The following is a 6,782-nucleotide window of genomic DNA, read 5'->3' as shown; positions in this document are numbered from 1 at the left end:
TCCTAAATTTCCTGCCCCCGTATATCTTCCTTTAGAGAAACAGCCTTGAGATCCGTGAGTGTTCTTTTTTGGTTGTGTCGAATTAATTTATTCTTTGCTGTCTCTTAAAAATATAGGAACTTTAAAAAAAAAACTAATTATGCGTATCTATGGTATTGATGTCGCCAACTGACAGGCACTGCCCCTTAAGGCTTCATTTGCTTTGGCAGGCCTGAGTTTGTGCCATGTTCTCTGAAAAATAAACAGATTATTATTATTATTCCTCCTTCCGTCCCACTTTTCAACAGTCTGTTTCTTAATTAATGAGGAAGTGAAGTCACTGAAGCATTCAGCTGTTATGTGATCTCAATGGTCAACTAGAACTTAAAATCGCAATGTTGCGAGCACATCAAACTCCATGGAAGAAACTGGATTTCGGCGCAGTGCTTGCTCTGTTTGACCGCATTTATCCTCAAGTAACGCAACTCAATGTGCAAATGTAGCGCTGTAAGCATAAATACTGCACTCGGTGTAGGCAATGGAAATACGGCTTGGGGCCAAAGTGCACAAGCGCACCGAAAACTGAACTGCGGCACACGCGCCCATTGCAGTAAAGGAGCGGTGCAGTATACCACGTACCGAATAAACTGCTTCTCGATTTCGGATATTGTTTTTTAGAGCGCAGCTCTTAGGCGCCCGTTCCTGCATTCCACGTCGTAGTTGTCGGCGCAACTGGTTGTGCAAGTGGCAGAGCGAAACGCCATCTGGAATGTGGCTTCCGCGGGGAGATAAAGTGGCTAGCTGCGTAACACTCCCCCTGCTAGGAGTGGTAGGTGGTGTGTGAAGAGCTGGGCTCAAATCTCGCATTACCGACTATCGTAATTCTCTTCCATTTTTTTTTTCTCTTGTAAAAGGAAATTTACTACTCTTAAAATTTAAAAATCATAAGAAGCAAGCAGTATTACGCATTTTTATTAAAGGTACACTGAAGAGAAATTGATGTTGGCTTGTATCCATAGAATAGCAGGTCCTAACCACAAGAACACCACTGTTACTGAAAACAAAGCTCTTGTAAGGTAGAGCAAAGCAAGAACTGAAATACAGGTATCGCCGCCACAGGCCAATCTCTCGCAAGTACAAGCACGATGTCTCATTCCCCAAAAACACACATCTCTGAGGCTGGCAAGCGTGCATGAAGGTTACGCGTTTGGATATTGAAGTATTTATAAGTTTTTTTTTTTAAAGCGCTAGTGTACTTTAATCCCACGAGGAAGACTGAAAAAAAGACAACCTGAATGTTGTAAGTCAAAGAAAACCTGCAGTTGGCGGCGCAACAGGCGGCCAGCTGATTTTCGGTATGTTTTGGGGTGCTTCGCGGCTATGCACTTTGCGTGCCAGCGTGGTTTCGTTTTTGACGCGCCTCGATTTGCAATTTCGGAGCAGCCAAGAAACTCCAATTGCCCCTTTAAGTGATCCTCGGACGAGGTTCATGCTGCGGCACACACCTCCGACGAGAAAAACACCTGTGGCTAGCAAAATGGTGCAACATGTATGTCGTAGCAAACGCACAGCTCGGCGTGTTCGCCCCGTCAACGTACCAGGAACCAGCGCTGCCAGTGCTATTGTTACAGAATTTAAATAAGTCCGTACGTACCAGTCTCTACTTATGAGTCGCGACGATGGCTCGGTGGAAGCCACACCAGGAGCTTGGCTTGCTGCCGACTCCTCGGCGCTCGGACTACCCTGCCAGACCCGCCGCCACAGCCCTCAAAAGCATCGCACGCTGTGAGTGACTGAGGTGGCTGAAGCGCAGGCCGCAGTTATTTGCGAGAATTTCGTTGTCGGGATCGGTAACGGTATCGATCGTAACGCTGGTGCAAACGTGAACGAAGCGACGACGTCTGGCAGCGGCCTTCAACGTCCGGCCGGTGGTAGTTTTCACTTCGGCTGCTGCCAGGCTAGATAGGCTGCACCGCTCGCCACCAGCAAACACAGAGTCCACATTTACTACAGTTTACGTTATTATCTTTTATTTAGTCAGTTTACGTCATTTTCTCCTATTTCGTCATCAGAGAGTCCAGAGCCTGAATCAGAGCGGCGGGAAAAAAATTTTTCAACTTCGAATCCTAATCTGTTAGCAATAAGTGCATATTTCACTTCCGGACAAGCGACAACAAAGCCACAGAATGCCGAACTATCGTATTTTGATAACAAGAAAAAAATGACACAGTTGTCCTTAGTGTCCCTTTAAAGGGAAACTGCATATGTTTTAGAAATCAACGAGCTTAAGAGGGTCGAATATGTGAAACTTGCAGGTAAAGCATACGAAGTCTTTTTGGGCTAGCACTTGCAATAGTGAAGTAATCACCGATTAAAATCCAGACGCCCTTCAAGCTTCTCCGCAGCGCACAACGCCAAGTGGGGGGGGGGGGGGGGGGAGGTGCATGATGACGACATCGAAGGTATCGGTACATTTCCAACGCACAAACGCCTGCTTTGAAGGAAAAGACCAACGCCACCGAAGGCAAACATTGCCGAGAGTTGTTTAGCAGCGTCTAACGAGTTAGGGCAGGGTGTGGCTGACGGCAGCCGTAATTTGAAATCATACCTTCCGTGACGTCACGCCGAATTTCCCTGAACTCCTCCAGTGCATTGAGGAGAAGCATAAAATTCAATCATCGATTACGTCACTATTTTAAATGCCAGTGCAAAAAAACTTGGCATGCTTTATCTACAGCCTATATATATTTTAATCCTTGAATATCGCGAAATTCTCAAAAAAGTGGTGCAGTTGCCCTTTAATCCTTACCTGGACGCAGCATTCCAGGGTAAACGCGTCTTCTTTTCGCAGTTTTGGGCATAATTTTACCAAAAATTAGTTGTCCAAGTTGTTTTCAATATTTGCTGCAATAAAAACCTGAGCCGGAAAAATATCGAAAGGGGCACTGAAGTCAATGTTTTTTGAGAAATTTCTGAATAACTGTCATTTTCTGTTTTTTTGCTTGAGTAAAAGTAGCCCATAAATTACTGGTCACGGGGTGGTGAACTGCGGAGTGGGGAACGGCGCTGACTTAGGCTTACGAAAGAGAACTTTGACAAGTGATACAACCGGTGATGAAGCACAGCAGAGAACACAATTTTGACCGGGAAAAATGAAGAGAAAACAAACAGAGAGCCCTTCTACAAGGTCATACTGGCGACGCGAATGTTTAGCGCACCCGCGCACAGGCATATGGCTGCCAAGAAAATGAAGTACACCAGTCGATGAGACTCTGGCCTCAATAACTGGAAAGGGGGTACCAGTTTGGCAATGTCAGGTTGCTGGGTCCGAGGTATTGCCCGAAGGTGTGTCAGAATGGAGGGAGTACCGTTAAGCAGCAACAGCAAGTGCATTGCTAAGCATCGCCAGCCATTACACACATGCGGAGCAATTGCCGACAGACTGCTGTAAGGCTAATCCAGCCTGTACACAAACACCACCGCCACCACCACCGTGAGCCATCATGGAAGACAAAGATGTGTGATGAAAATCATTTGCTGCGGTTTTTGAAAACAGCATTTTCCACATCACGCCCTCCCGCTCCTGTTTTCTCGCCGTGGACAGGTAAGAAGGAAAGTAAAAGAGCAACTGGTGAACGTTAGAGGCATGGAAGGTGTCTGGCCCGCGAATGTGGAGCCGGCTACCTGTACGTGTTTCATATATTCTACTAAAGCAGAGGCTGCCGCCACAGGCCCCGAAACAAGGAACAGTGTCGCAAGACAACAAAGGGTGAGTGTTCGAGAGAAATATTTTATTATGAGCAAAGTTAAGGAGGGAGGGCAATTTTATTCTCTGGAGCCCAATACTGAAACATATATTTTACCTGTTCCTCAATTGCCAATAGGCCGATAAATAGCTCACTGTAGACCACATGACTGCACACACACACAGCACACTGAACACAGGACACACTGCTATTCACCCAGTGCTGCGACTATGGGACATGTAATAAAACGTTGTACCGAGCCGTGACCGAAGGCTGTAAATGCGTTCGCTCGAGATTTCGTCTTCTTCAGGAAGATTTATTCGTGCGTGTGGAGGAACGCTGCTGCAATACTGGCGTTGGCCACGTGCTGAAAATTTGTTGAGACTGACTTAATATATACGGCGGCCTCCTGTCTGTAACGTGTATCTTGTCAGCTTATTTCTGGCGACGAGAAGCGTGTCTGGAAAAAGGATATTTTATACATTCTTATAATTTCTAGCAAGAGAGCACCGCGGTGTGAGTTTTTACTTTGGACTGCAAACCCTTTGTAGGGCATAGAGCAACGTTTCATTTGCACTGCACTTTTAATAGAGCGGCTAACTTTCAGTGGTTTGCAGAACTCAAATGAATTAAGTACGAGCTTTGAGAGCAGTATCGACTCAAGTGTGTTTTAAAAGCTGGGCATATTATTCTTCTTAACCGTGACGTTCAGAAAACCGCACGTGACTGGAGCCGCCCATCCTTGGCCCGAGGGCAACGCATTGTTTGCCGGGAAGCTGAGAAGGCGCTGCCGGCAAAATTGGCGTGGCCCTCTTTTTGTCTCGCGCGCGTGACCGCGACGCCGACCGGCAGAGAGTAGAGAACGCTATAGAGTCGTTTACGGGAAACAGAGGGGGAGGCATCTCCGTAATGGAGAGGAAGGCCGGCCCCGCGGCGAAGTTGGTGCTACTTTGCACCGCAGGATTGATTGTGTGCAAATGACTGAGTTGTTTCGCAGAACACGAGGCACAACCACCCCGCCGCCTCGACCCGGAACACAGCTAGCGAGTGCAGGTCACACACAGCGACGCGTGCGGCATCTTGAAACAGTGAGCGGAAGCAGTAGGAAGAAAAGCAGAAAAAGACCCTTTTTGTAGAAACCTCTTGGTTGGTCACACGTCCGACATGGCACGGAAAGGAAGTTCCTGCCTTTGTCTGTGCGACGCAATGGCCAGAGGATAGCGCACTCACGGCTAACTGGTTGAGGTCCGTAATAACCGTGGTTCGTGGCGCACAAGATGTGCGCATTTCGTACAATGGCGTTCGCTGCCTGTGTGGGGAGCGTATACTTTGAGAGTTGAGTTCCTAGACACGAACCATGCGCAGAAAGGACACTAAAGCCCCATGTGTTGCAACGCAGCTGCAGTCATGTGTTCCTCCTCTGTCCGCCTTCGCTTGCGCTGTGGCACTAGGCTCTTAATGAAAGCTAGCTTGCCCAGCTTGTCACCCTTACTGCGGCTTAGAAGCTCCGGCTGAGCAGGAGGGTGGAGCCAGTCGGCGAGGCCGATGTCCCGGAGCCGCACGTATGGGCTGTGAGCGACGCCGGCTCACTTTCGACGACCACCTGAGGTTTTTCGACGTGCACTGACATCATGCATGGAGGGTTACTTGCATTTCGCCCCCACTGAAATTCGCCCTCCGCGGTTGGTGTTCGATCCTGTGTCCTTGAGCTCAGTAGCCGAACCCTATAACCAACTGAGCCACATCCCATGAGTTAATCCTCCGTCATACATTGACATACATTACTATGTATGGTATTCATCAAATGAGAAAATTCGCACGCCTACCAAGACTTTTCATCGGCACTCCCAACGCCATTAAATTATATTACAATAAACTGTCGGTTATGACAAAGGGAGGACCCCTGTTATTCCTTGTTGGCGCTGGTTTTTACGAACGAAGGACTTGCAAGGAGAGAGTGATTAAAAGGAAGGAAAGAAAAATGCTCAACCAAACGACCCTGTAGGTCTACGCCTTGCGCTATGGGAGGAAACAGGTAGGATGTGAAGAAAAGCGAAGGATATGAAATAAAAATTGGTCAAAACACGTGCGTATAGAACAATGAAGCACTGTAAAAGGCTCTTGGACAGGCCTTCAGAAAACTCAGCCGTGCCTTACAAGTTCTTTGAGGGCTATAGCAAATGAGCTGTTGGCCTGACGTTCAAGAAACTTCTTTTTTTTTTTCAGACTGTGAGTCGCGCAGACGCCCGAGTATACTCTGGAGAGCGATCGTCGCTCTGAACTGTATACAAGAGACAGTGGCCATGAGGATGGTCCATGATTTCTACTCAGCCGCTGACGTCACAGGCAGCATACACTGTCGGCTATCTCTGTTACGTTATTGAGCAGGTTGAGACGCCCGAGCCGCCACGATAAGTGCTTCTTGGCGAAGTAAAGACGTAAAGACGGTCGGGTCGGAGGTGAGGCTGACGAAGGCTCGCTTTAGTGCCGACTCCGGCCTATTAGAGAGCGGACGGCAGAGACGCTTCGCTTGGTGTGGGCTCTGGCCTGGCACCCAGTCTACTGGCCCTTCAACAACTGACAGGTCGCGTCGAACAACTAGAGCAGAATCTCCTCTCCCTCACGTCCTTTGCCCATTCCTTTCCCGACACCGACTCCACTGCTCCTCCTCGCAAGCGTGCCACCCTCCCTCCAGTGCTAAATCTCGATACATTGGAGGAGCACCGCCTTGATGAGGGATATAATGCAACAAAACCTCGCCCCGCAACCCCCTAATTATATGGCACTGGAATTGCCGCGGTTTTCGCAGTAAGAAAAATGCCCTCTTGCAACACATGCGAATTACAGGCGTCAACCCAGACGTTATCGCGCTTCAAGAAGCACACCGTACCTTTCCTCTTCTGGGTTACAACCACTTTGCTCTGCCAAGTATTGCCATGAAGAGAAAAGGGCTTTAAACGCCCCAGCCTCAACCGACTTTGACGGTTACTTACGTACGGCGCACCGTCCCCACCATTCAGGAAGACACATCCCACCTCAACTCCGGGACGAAGGAGC

The sequence above is a fragment of the Amblyomma mixtum genome, chromosome 3 (genome assembly GCF_055824585.1).
Source record: "Amblyomma mixtum isolate Tamu chromosome 3, ASM5582458v1, whole genome shotgun sequence".
NCBI classification, from domain to species: domain Eukaryota; kingdom Metazoa; phylum Arthropoda; class Arachnida; order Ixodida; family Ixodidae; genus Amblyomma; species Amblyomma mixtum.
This window is presented reverse-complemented; position numbering follows the sequence as displayed.